At 44.7% G+C, this 12,816-nt stretch overlaps 1 protein-coding gene across 13 annotated transcripts in view; it reads right to left on the bottom strand.

Annotated features, from left to right (window-relative positions):
• The window catches only part of ZNF407 (zinc finger protein 407), a 329,424-nt gene extending 317,133 nt beyond the window's left edge, over nt 1-12,291 (bottom strand). For all 13 annotated transcript variants that reach the window (XR_014943441.1, XR_014943442.1, XM_015855154.2 and 10 more), the window contains exon 1: nt 12,213-12,291. The gene's annotated coding sequence lies outside the window, so the exon portion shown is untranslated. The remainder of the gene's footprint in view (nt 1-12,212) is intronic.
• Nucleotides 12,292-12,816: the final 525 nt, after the last annotated feature.

Below are 12,816 nucleotides of genomic sequence, written 5' to 3'. Positions count from 1 at the left end.
AGGACAATGCTTTCTTGCCATTTTTTGGTTTAAATTCATTCTAACTCTACGGTGAATTGCTATTTTGAACTGTATGATTTGATACTTCTTGCTTTACGCAAAACTACTAATACAAGATATCATTAAGTCCAAAAAGATAGCAAAATACAGACAGGGTCTACACATGTTTATCAACATTTGCTTTATCCACAGGTAAGAGGAGAATCACTAAAGGAAGAGGGAGAAGCAGAGACCTTTCCCTTTCGTTACACTCACCAAGGAGGTGTCTTCTGCTTCCTCTGTCACCTCTGTTTCCTCAGAGGACTGGAAATAAAAATTACTGACCCAGATTAACTTCCACATCTTACAACTGTCCAACTGAACAAAGGAAGAGGCAAAGAATTCACGGCGTAGGAAGAACTGGGTCAGACTATTCTTTCAAATAAAAGGAAACAACATTCCTAAGAAAAAATACTAGGGGAGATTAGGTACATTTAAAAACATTTGGAAAGAGAAGATGCTCTGCTAATTTCAAATTATCTGCACACGGACAGTGGAAGATGTTTCTGAAATATTTATATATAAAAATGTGGTAGAAAAGTATTATCTCCACATACTTCTGCCAGACACTCAGAAGTGATACACGAGCAAAAAGAACTACAAGGTAAGAATGTTAAGGATCTAATGATATCACATGGCACAGCTCCTCCAGGTGGAGGAGAAAGACAGTGAGCACAGCGCTGAACTCAGGAAAGCAGAGCTCTCACAGTCTCACAGTCTCGTGCGGGTTGGAAGGGACCTTAGAGATGATCGAGTCCAACCCCCAGGATTCGAGCCTCTGTGTAGCAGAGCGGCACTTCTACCACTTGCGCCACAGGGGGGATTCGAACCTGGGTCTCCAGTGTTGCAAGCGGCACTTCTACCACTGCGCAACTCTTGTATCAGGTAACCTCAGCAAAAGGAAGAGCTAACACTAGCTCTGCTACTAGCACACTCTTTAGCGCTCACAAATCTGGAGAGCTTTGGTCCTGCAGCTTGACATGCCAGCTGATGAACACATCCTGGTATCCAGAAGAAGGCACCTAGCAAGGCCCCTGCCAAGCCAAAGGGAGCAGCTCGATAACGTTATGTCTTTATCTCCTGAAGACACAGCAGAGCTGCGGGGTGACCTCATTGCAGCCTTTCAATACCTGAAGGGAACCTACACCCAGGAGGGGAGTAAACTCTTCGAAAGGGCTGACAATAGCAGGACTAGGGGAAATGGTTTTAAGTTAAAAGAGGGAAGATTTAGGTTGGATGTTAGGGGGAAGTTCTTCACTAGGAGAGTGGTTAGGCCCTGGAACAGGCTGCCCAGGGAGGTTGTGGATGCCCCGTCCTTGGAGGTGTTCAAGGCCAGGTTGGACGGGGCCCTGGACAACCTGATCTAGTAAAGGTGTATGTTTGGTGGCCCTGCCAGGCAGGGGGGTTGGAACTACATGATCCTTGAGGCCCCTTCCAATCCGGGTCATTCTGTGATTCTGTGATCTGTGATTCTGTGAGAGCTCCAAGCGTGCACATCTCACGTACAGATTATTAAGTTGCCATGATGATTCACTAAAATCCACATTCCCTCTAAGAGTATTATTACTTTTCATGCTAAAAAGCACAGACACTAAGGGTATTTATGTTAGAATTTATTGTACATATTTATTCTCAGAATTAATAGAAAAAAAGTATTCATTTCAAGAAGGTATTGACCAAATATGAGCAAACACAAAGTAGATGCTCTACCCTTCAGCATTTCTTAGTAGCAAGACAGTGAAAGTGCATTAGGAGCACTCTGTCAAGCTATTCAAACAAATACATAAATAAAAGAAAAAACTCAACAATATGTCATTTAATTCTAAAGCGTACTTTACAAAGTACTGGAATCTGAGGGACTGTTAGTCTTGAAAATGTTTTAAATTTTCCTTATTTGGAATTATTGGCATAGCAGCACTCCATACACATTGTTGCATTGCTTTATCCAGCCACCTCGCTAAATAATTAAACATAAACAGGACCGAGCTTCAGGCTGACCTGCAGTGACTAGACTGAGGCTGAGGGGAGACCTTATCGCCCTCTTCCAGTACCTGAAAGGCTCTTACAGTGAGAGCTGGGCAGGTCTCTTCTCACTAATGACAGGACAAGGGGAAATGGCCTCAAGTTGCGCCAGGGCAAGTTTACATTGGATATTAGGAAGAACTTCTTCACAGAAAGGGTAGTTAGGTACTGGAACAGGCTTCCCAAGGAGGTGGTTGAATCTCCATCCCTGGTTGTGTTTAAGAGCCGTTTGGATGTGGTGCTCAGGGATATGATTTAGTGGAGGGTTTTTAGAGTTAGGGTACTATGGTTAGGCTGTGGTTGGACTTGATGATCTTTGAGGTCTTTTCCAACCTGGGTAATTCTATGATTCTATGACTCCTGTATGTATTCTCAAAATTACCACAAGCACTGAATGCCACCAATCTTCAGCTTCCAATAACTGATCAAAGAATGCTGCCCTGCAGCAGACTATGAGCTAAAATCATGGTGCTGAAGTGTGCATTTTCAAACAAAAAGTGGTTTATAGCTCAAGATTTAAAATGCAAAGTTTCCATTATACTTAATAATTAAAATGCATGCTGTGTTATGGTTACATTTGGTGACTGGATTAGTAGTACCCCAACTGAGTTAAACAATGCTTTTTTCCTATTAGAGTTCATATTACCATATTGTCTATTTGTTTAAGAAAAGGAAGAAAAAAAGCACAGCAAGGAAGAAGGAATATAAAAGAAATATGAATATCAAACATACTGAAAGAGAGCAAGGACCGAGATTGCAAGAAGACCTGGCATCAGCAGAATATACACCAGCTGAAAGTGGAGAAGCTGAAATATCTAGATACTTAAAGTATGAAAACTTCCTTATGAAAAAGAATATTCTCCATTTGTCAACAAGGGTTCAAAGCAAATGGTTTAAGTCTTACTCTGTTTCCCTGAATTCAGTCATTACAACTTTAGGGAATACAGACATCACTGCCAAAAGCGGGCTCTCTCAGGCTGTCAACTTCTTAATCAGGGTCTGACTTCACTGGAAAGTGTGAAATTATGTAATTATTTATGCTTGGCAATTCTGATGGTTTAGACAATTCCAGCACTCTCAACATCTTCTTTTATCAAGCAAAAATCCTACTGCAATGTTATTTCAGGAAATATAGTGTTGGTTTTTTTTTCTTTCTGTGCTCTCTAGGTGTTTTCTTCAAACAAAATTTAACTATCTATATGATGTATTTCACCTCTTCCGATACAGAGACCACTGAGTTTTGAAACATAATTTACAATGAAAAATAACTTTAAAAAAATAAATAAATGATCCAAGTGAAACCATGGCTACAGTGACATCGACTGCAGTTCTCTTAGCACACTCAGTTAGATAAGATCATAGAATCATAGAATCATAGAATTACCCAGGTTAGAAAAGACCTTAAAGATCATCAAGTCCAACCGCAGTCTAACCACGGTACCTTAACTATAAAAACCCTACACTATATCATATCCCTGAGTACCACATCCAAACAGCTCTTAAACACAACCAGGGATGGCAATTCAACCACCTCCCTGGGGTGCCTATTCCAGTACCTAACTACCCTTTCTGTAAAGAAGTTCTTCCTAATATCCAACCTAAACTTGCCCTGGCGCAACTTGAGGCCATTTCCCCTCGTCCTGTCATTTGTCACTAGTGAGAAGAGAGGTGATGAACTCTAATAGGCTTAAGATGTTATCCAAAACTCTGCCATTACAAACCTTTAGACTGCTGCACACTTATAACCAACAAATAATACTTGACCTCATAAATAGTCCTATTCCCTATATGTCTGTATTTCCGTACAACATCTATATAAAATTTCAGAGATATCAAGTACATTTTTAATTATCTTTGTAACAGTAGCGGGCTAGAAGAAAGGCATGTGTGCCTGAAAGCTTGCCCACCTCTCCTTCTGTAGCAGTGGCCCTATGTATTACTTCCACCCACATGCCTTCGTCTCCTCCTCCTAAGAAATCAGCCCCAAGCAGGGTATCCCTTGTGAAAGGTATTTACCCTTTGCATACAAAATACAAACATACACATTTTCTTTGGTCAAAAAAAAAAGTCAACAGTTAGTCAACGCTCTACCACAGAACATAAAGTATTGATAACAGTAACACCAAAAACCATAATGATGATAACAAGAAGGGATTCCTTCAAGTCAGCCTCCACCAGCAAAGCTATGTATTTTTTGTCACATGGAAATGAAAACTGAGCAGCCCAAACAGAGCCAGTAAAATGCATTCTCAGTTGTTTCCTTTTCCTCTCCAAACAACTATCATGCCTAACAATCTTGTGCCCAAGAGGGATTCCTGAGTTCCAAGAGAAGTTGCTCCTTTTGTCCTACCAGACACCCACTCTGGAGCAGCAGAAGAGACGTCTCCAAAGCCCAATCTACACACCCCCTCTCTTCAGCCCCTTCCTCTCCTTCCTTCCTTGTTTCACCATCCCTACTGCACGTCCTCTGGGTGACGCAAAGAAAATCAAACAGTGAGCAAACCAACTAGGCCTCCTGCACATATCATCAGAGGCGCACACAAAGAAGGCCATGAAAATACTACTCACGGGGTTTCAAGCTACCTAAATTTAGAACAGCTGCCAAATTCACAAATCTGGAGCTTTGACAACAGAAGTCTAATCACAAGCAATAATAACAGATACTTTTTCTTATACCTGCAAAGCTCACAGTGTCAGAACAAAACACTACATTATAAAACCGCTGCTCTAAAACCAAACTCAGAGGTTTCTTGGGTCAAAAAAGTCTGATTTTATTTCTTTGTTTTTCTAGACACAAACTGTGAGATGGAGAGCTTGTGTCAGGTCCTGATTTTCATCATTTTGACGCAAATTGAAAAAATTCTGTTAAACTGAATGGAGATACCCCGATTTATATTCAAGTAAATGACATAAAATTCTAGTCCAAGGTTTTCTTTCCTTCCTGATTAAATTACATTAATGTACATTCAAAACAACTATGGCCAAACATACTATATTTTTGAGCAGGAAATCTTAACTGCTAACAGAACATCACACGCACACGTACATGAAGACTTCAGGCATCTTCCATACTTCTCAAGGATGAACAGCAGTAACCAACACTGCACTATGTGAGCAACAACATGTCATCCTAAACCTGGGACATAAATAAATCTGCAACCTGTAAGGGCAAGTCTTATACGCTGCTGTCTTTCCCTAAGATACCTTTTATTAACCTCATATGTAAATGATATCTCAGAAAAAAACATAACACTCTTTTCCTATGCAGAAAGCGGCAGGAAAAGGCCCAAATACTATTGCATCTTCTCACTGTTAAAAGGTTTGACACAGTATTTATTGCTATATTACCCCTAATTAGCAGTTTAAGCTTGTTAACAAGAAGAGTTCTTTTCATTTAAGATAAATAGGAATTATCTTTCCATTGTATAGGTAAAACTTGTAAATAGGACAGCTCATAAATTCTAAGATGAGAGTAACTAGGAAACTATTCATTAAGGCTTGTGTTATAAATTCAAAACATGAAGCATAACATGCTTAAAGAAGAAGGTTTTATTTTTAAAAGCATTCATTAGGCTCTCATCTTCAAGTCTCAGACTTGTAAATAATTTAAAATGAAAATTTGAACAACAGGGAGAGAAAAAACACAAACGCAATTCAAATCATTCCATTGTTATACCAATAGAACTGAAAACAATAGAAAATAAGTTGGCAGATCTTGAAGAAAACATCCATAAAACATTTTTATGCAGCATATCTTTGAACTTAGATATTATGCTACCACTGGATCCAGTCCAAAGAAAAAAATAGCTTTGACTTACAACAATCAGGCAGTGCCCAGTACAGGATACATGTGCTAAACTAGTAATCCTGACTATCCAATGCACTTTAATCTGCTGCTGCCAAAATCAACAAAGAAGCTGCAGCTTACGTTATCACAGAATCACCAAGGTTGGAAAATACTTCCAGGATTATTTAGTCCAGCTCTTTGCCTTCCACCAGTATCTTCTCACTGCTCACATCCCTCAGTGCCACATCCACACGTTCTTGAATGCCCACAGGGATGGTGACTCCCCCACCTCCCTGGGCAGCCTGTGCCACTGCCTCACCACTATTTATGAGAAGGAATGTTTCTGTATGTGCAACCTGAACCTCCTTTATGAATTAAAACAAACCCTTGTGGATTCTCTTTAGAATTTTTACTGTTCCATTTTGGCTTTTTGGAAATGTATATCCTGCTAATAATTTATATGAAGTAAAGTGAGAACCCCTTCCTTTTAAAGAGTAAGATAGATCCACATTTGTTTTGCATGTGGAACATGTGACGAACAGCTGTCCAGAACAGCATTGATTGCATGGGCATTGAAAACTGGAGCTGAAGACAAAAGTAACAAATCTAACCAAAAAAAAGCACTGGAACAGGCTGCCCAGGGAGGTGGTGTAGTCTCCTCTGGAGATATTCAAGACCCGCCTGGACGCCTGCCTGTGTGACGTGGTGTAGGGAGCCTGCTTTGGCAGGGGGGTTGGACTCGATGATCTCTAGAGGTCCCTTCCAACCCCTACAATTCTGTGATTCTGTGGGATCTCTGCTGTCCTTCTTGCACATCCAGTGTCTCAAATCCAACGTCAAGACTCACCTGCAGAAGGTGTGTTACATAGCGAGGAACAAGAAGGAAGCAATCACTTTCCTTTACTGAATTCATGGAATTCGCTATCTTTTTCCCAAGAACAATCCATCTGAAATATCACATACTGTATCTCACCTAAACACACAGTGGAAGACAGGCCTGCAACAGGCATTCCTTCTTCTCATTAGCAGACAAAGGAACCGCAAAGGGCAAGAGTGCTGCATTTCCATGCCGTGTTTCTCGGGGAGAAAGATGTGCACACTTGCTGTGCATCAAGTGGAAGTCAATGCCTGCTCCTCAGAAGCACTGAGCTCACTGCACACAGCACACGGTGCTCACCTGCACAAGAACTTGCTACACAAGTGCAGAACACAAGCAGTAAATCAAAGAATCATAGAATTACCCAGGTTGGAAAAGACCTCAAAGATCATCAAGTCCAACTGCAGCCTAACCAGAACCCTAACTCTGACAACCCTACACTAAATCATACCCCTGAGTACCACATCCAAACGGCTCTTAAACACATCCAGGGATGGTGACTCAACCACCTCCCTGGGGAGCCTATTCCAGTACCCAACTACCCTTTCTGTAAAGAAGCTCTTCCTAATATCCAACCTAAATTTGCCCTGGCGCAACTTGAGGCCATTTCCCCTCGTCCTGTCACTTGTCACTAGTGAGAAGAGACCTGCCCCACTCTCACTGTAAGCACCTTTCAGGTACTGGAGGAGGGTGATCAGGTCTCCCCTCAGCCTCCTTTTCCCCAGACTAAACAGCCCCAGCTTCCTTTGCCTCTTCTCATAGGGCTGATTCTCCAAGCCCTTCACGAGCCTCACTGCCCTTCTCTGGACCTGCTCCAGTACCTCCATGTCTTTCCCGTGCTGAGGTGCCCAAAACACAGTACTCGAGGTGAGGCCTCACCAATGCCAAGTACAGGGGCAGGATGACTTCGCTAGTCCTGCTCACCACACCATTCCTGACACAAGCCAGGATGCCATTGGCCCTCTTGGCCACCTGGGCACACTGCTAGCTCATATTCAGCCGACTGTCCATCAGCACACCAAGGTCCCTTTCCATCTGGGAGCTTTCCAACCACACCTCCCCAAATCATAGAATTGTTTGAGTTGGAAGGGACCCTTAGAGAGGTCATCTAGTCCAACTCCCCTGCAACGACCAAGGACACATACAGTACAATCAGGTGGACTCTGCCACTTCTGGCAAGCTCAGGGCGTGCAGAATGTGTGTCTCTCTTAGAGCGCACACACGTTACAGCCAAGGTGGTGACTGTTAGGAACACCCAACCTGCCCACAGGGAACAGATGCCAGGCAGCACGTTGGAGCAGCGTGATGTTTTCTGCAGAAAGCCAATACAGGGAGGTCACCCCTGCTCTGCTTTTCCTCAAGCACAAAAGCAGGAGGTGCCAACTTGTTATGCACCTCCCTCAGCAGATGGCACAGCAGGCTTCATCCTGCCAAGGCGTGTCTTAAAACCAGCTCTTGGGTGGCTTAGCTCGTGCCTCTACAGCAAACATTCTGATGACTTACCAGAAGTAAATAAAGCAACCACTAACCCACACTGGGTAGAAATGAGCAGAATAAAGAGCAAGTCCAAACATAAAAATCTGCCTCGCGTAACAAAAGATACAGAGCCATGCTGGAGCGTTAAGGCAGCCTAAATGGCACACAAGCTATTTGTTTCTTTGTTTTAATCAGAATTCTTTTGAAGATCCCATGCTTTTAACTTTCTTGCTTAAATGTTTCCTAATAATGTATTTTATTGCACACTGCTGTATAGATTCCAAAAATATCACACATAACAGTGATTTATAAGTAAATCAATGAGTTTGTATTAGTTTAAGGAGTCACAGAACGGATAAGATCGGATAATTGCAATGAATTTTAACATTTAAATACCTTTGTATCTATACTTTGACACAGACTTCTGAAATGTCAAAAATGGGGCAAAGCACAGCGAGAGAATTTATTTTTAACTACAGTGAAACAAAGAAATATCAGACAGGGAAGTATCTATATGCATCTGTAGCAAAAAAAAAAAAAAAAAAAGCCATCTGTAAAGGTGCATATGCTGAGATCTAGACATTGGAATAGTGCATAACTTAACTGTCTCACATAACCCCTTCATGTCTGTTACAAATGCCACACACACTCCTTACAACTTAAATGTTTTCTCCTCTGGGTACAGGCTGAAAGAGCTGGGGCTGTTCAGCCCAGAGAAGAGAAGGCTCCAGGGAGAGCTTATACTACCTGAAGCAAAGCTGGGGAGGGGCTCTGCTGGGGAGTGTAATGATACAACAAGGAAGCTTTAAACTAAAAAGGGTATGCTTTGATTAGAACTAAAGGAGAAATTCTTTGCTCAGAGGGCAGTGAGGCCCTGGCACAGCTGCCCAGAGAAGCTGTGGTGCCCCATCCCTGAAGGCGCTGAAGGCCAGGTTGGATGGGGCCCTGGGCTGCTGAGCTGGTGGGGGACAGACCTGCCCATGGCACGGGGTAGGGATGGGTGGGCTTTGAGGGCCCTTCAAACCCAAGCAAAGTGAATTTTAAACTTAGGAAACGCAGAGGCAATTAAAATTTATTCTTGTACTGTTACAGATCAAAGAAAACTGAGAACATCTGCAACCTCCCAGCCCAGTTAAATATAAGCCAGGAAGTTACAGACAGCAGTTCAGTAGTAGCCAGAATACCCAGAGAAAAGATCATCCTATGGGAGAACAATGGCATATATTTATATATATACATACATACACACATATGTGTGTGTGTGTATACACATACATATATATATGTATATATATATACATATATATATATATGAGCAATCAACAACTCTGTTAAAGCAGCAGTGGAAAGCAGCCCCAAACATTTTCCTTTTAGGACACCACAACTGACTGCTTCTAAATGAACTTGGGGTTATTTCAGTGGATAACTAATTGGTTGGATAGTCACAGCCAGAGGGTTGAGGCTGATAATGGGCGGGGTCCCTCAGGGGTCTGTTTTGATCTGCTGTTCATCAACAACCCTATCAATAACATGAACAGTGGGACTGAGTGTACCCTCAGCAGGTTTACTGATGACACCAAGCTGAGCGGTACAGCTGACACAGTAAAGGGTTATGGACAGGCTCGTAAAGTAGGCCCACAAAGTGAACTTAATGAGGTTCAACAAGACCAAGTGTAACATGCTCCATGTAGGGTTTTTAGAGTTAGGGTACTGGTTAGGCTGCGGTTGGACTTGATGATCTTCAAGGTCTTTTCCAACCTGGGTAATTCTATGATTCTATGACACTCATTTAGTCATTCAAATGGGTGGTGTTGTCTCAGTGACTCCCTTCATTAAGTACCAAAGCCAAAATAAGCAATGGATTCAATGGTAATGAATAGTTCCGTGATGGTACATGTGAGTTGTCTCAGAATTCAGCAAGAATCCATGCTTTTTCCTCTCAGGAGGCCAGAAACTTTTCATACCACAACATTTCTTTTTGTAACGTGACACAGCTTCAAACAGAATTAAGTAGAGCTATGTGTGCTTGCATTAATCTCAGTGTTTGGACATTGCACTACATATGACAGAATCCTGACTGAAAAATATTCCTTCTCTAGCTGTATTGCTGAAAAGAATGGAAAACCTCCAGACATCTCTATAGTAAACGCACAGAATGTGCTATACTCTGTTCTGTAAGTACATTTCCTTGGCTGGCACATAGCAGAAACAGCACCGGCCAGAAACAATATCACCACAATCTACAGTTCCTGAGCAGCAAGGTAGGCACAACTTCTGTCTGCAAAGCAAAAGACACCTGTGGAAGTTCTGCAGATGAGAAACTTGAAATCACGCTTCCATACTTTTTGCTTCTTTACTGGTTTTATGCATACATGCTAATAGACTGTTAGAATCATAGAATCATAGAATTAGCCAGGTTAGAAAATACCTTAAAGATCATCAAGTCCAACCGCAGCCTAGCCAGAACCCTAACTATAAAAACCCTCTGCTAAATCATATCCCTGAGCACCACATCCAAACAGCTCTTAAACACATCCAGGGATGGCGATTCAACCACCTCCCTGGGGAGCCTATTCCAGTACCTAACTACCCATTCTGTAAAGAAGTTCTTCCTAATATCCAACCTAAACTTGCCCTGGTGCAACTTGAGGCCATTTCCCCTTGTCCTGTCACTTGTCACCAGTGAGAAGAGACCTGCCCCACTCTCACTGTATGAAACTTTCAGGTACTGGAAGAGGGCAATAAGGTCTCCCCTCAGCCTCCTTTTCCCCAGACTAAACAGCCCCAGATTCCTCAGCCTCTCCTCGTATGGCTGATAATTTGATCCTCTGTTTTAGCGTAGTCCAATAAGACAAAAAAAAAAAAATTAAACTTCACAAGAAAAATAGCTGCATTTTTATGTTTTTAAGAATGTGTTTAATGCTATACTGACATTCAGTGGGAAGGCTGCAGGCCTAAGATTAAACCACTCTGGTCTTACACAGTTCTGGCAATCTGGGCCCGGAAACACTTATGAGCTGCAAACAGGAACCTCAGCGCTTTGGCAGGATGTCCTATGAACAACCAACTGGTGTCACAGTAAGACCGGTTATGTGCACACAACGTTTTTATTGCAAACTATATACATGCAACTGCTAATTGCAATGGGAGCGCTCCCTCCCTCCCATGTCACAGTCTCACAGTCTGGGGCGGGTTGGAAGGGACCTTAGAGATCATTGAGTCCATCCCCCGGGATTCGAGCCTCTGTGTAGCAGAGCGGCACTTCTACCACTTGCGCCACAGGGGGATTCGAACCCAGGGCCTCCAGTGTTGCAAAGCGGCGTCCTTAACCAGGTGTGCTGCACGTTTCCTACACAGTCCCGTGACCGCCAATAGCCGCTCCCAGCTCCTCTACTGGCCTTCAGCCCGCTCCGCTTCCCCCTGCACACACTCCAATCGCACAGCGGGTCTCCCCGCAGCCGGCAGCGGGAGGCGCTGCAGGCCCACCCCCTCGCGCCTGCGCAGAGCCGAACCCAGCCGCGCCCACGCACGCGCCCAACCGTGGCCGTGCGGCCGTTGTAGCCCATGGGCGGCAGCGGCCCCGCGTGACGGCGGGACCAACGACCCGCAGCCGCAGCAGCCGCCCCCCGCTCTCTCCCCCCGCCGCCCTCCTCTGTCCCCCCCACCCGCCGTCCGAGCGCAAAAAGCCGCGGCTCAGCTCGGGCTGCAGCCAATCGGAGCACGGGACGCTCGTCCCGCCCCCGAGGTCCCGGCCACTCAGCGCGCCTCGAGGCAGGAAGGCTGGAGCGGATTGGCTCCGCCGAGAGCTGCTGGCAGCCCGCCCACCAAGAGCAAAAAAAACGACGGTAGCAGAGAGGCCCAAAAAGCCCGAGGGGACACGGCGAGCAGGCCGCAGGACTACAGTGGCTCGATACCCTCATGGGCGGCGCTACAGAGAGTCCGAGGCGACCGCCCGCTCCGGGTATCCGAGCGGGGAGGCGAAACAGCCGCGTGGCGTCCGGCCGAGCTTACCGTGCGGGGGGAGCCGTCCGCCTCCGCTTGTGGTGATCTTGGTCACAAGTGGCGCGCCGTAGATTCGCCGCGTTGCGTCACGACGCACGGGTGGGGGGGGGCGGGCGAAGCCCTGATCACGTGACGCGGCACCGGGCGGGAACGCGAGAGGTGGACGGGGGTCGTGTGGAGGAGTAGTGTCGTGTGCAGCACTAGTGTCGTGTGGCGGCTGTACCGCCGTAGTGTTACTGAGTCACAGGATGAGCCGGGTTGGAAGGGACCTCAAGGATCATGTAGTTCCAACCCCCCTGCCTGGCAGGGCCACCAAACATACACCTTTACTAGATCAGGTTGCCCAGGGCCCCGTCCAACCTGGTCTTGAACACCTCCAAGGACGGGGCATCCACAACCTCCCTGGGCAGCCTGTTCCAGGGCCTAACCACTCTCCTAGTGAAGAACTTCCCCCTAATATCCAACCTAAATCTTCCCTCTTTTAACTTAAAACCATTTCCCCGTGTCCTGCTATTATCAGCCCTTTCGAAGAGTTTACTCCCCTCCTGGGTGTAGGTTCCCTTCGGGTATTGAAAGGCTGCAATGAGGTCACCCCACAACCTTCTCTTCTCCA

Source organism: Coturnix japonica, chromosome 2 (assembly GCF_054131305.1).
Source record: "Coturnix japonica strain WE chromosome 2, WE-NBRP24, whole genome shotgun sequence".
Taxonomy (NCBI): Eukaryota; Metazoa; Chordata; class Aves; order Galliformes; family Phasianidae; genus Coturnix; species Coturnix japonica.
The sequence above is the reverse complement of the archived record's forward strand: the minus strand, read 5'-3'. Positions and strand labels throughout refer to the sequence as shown.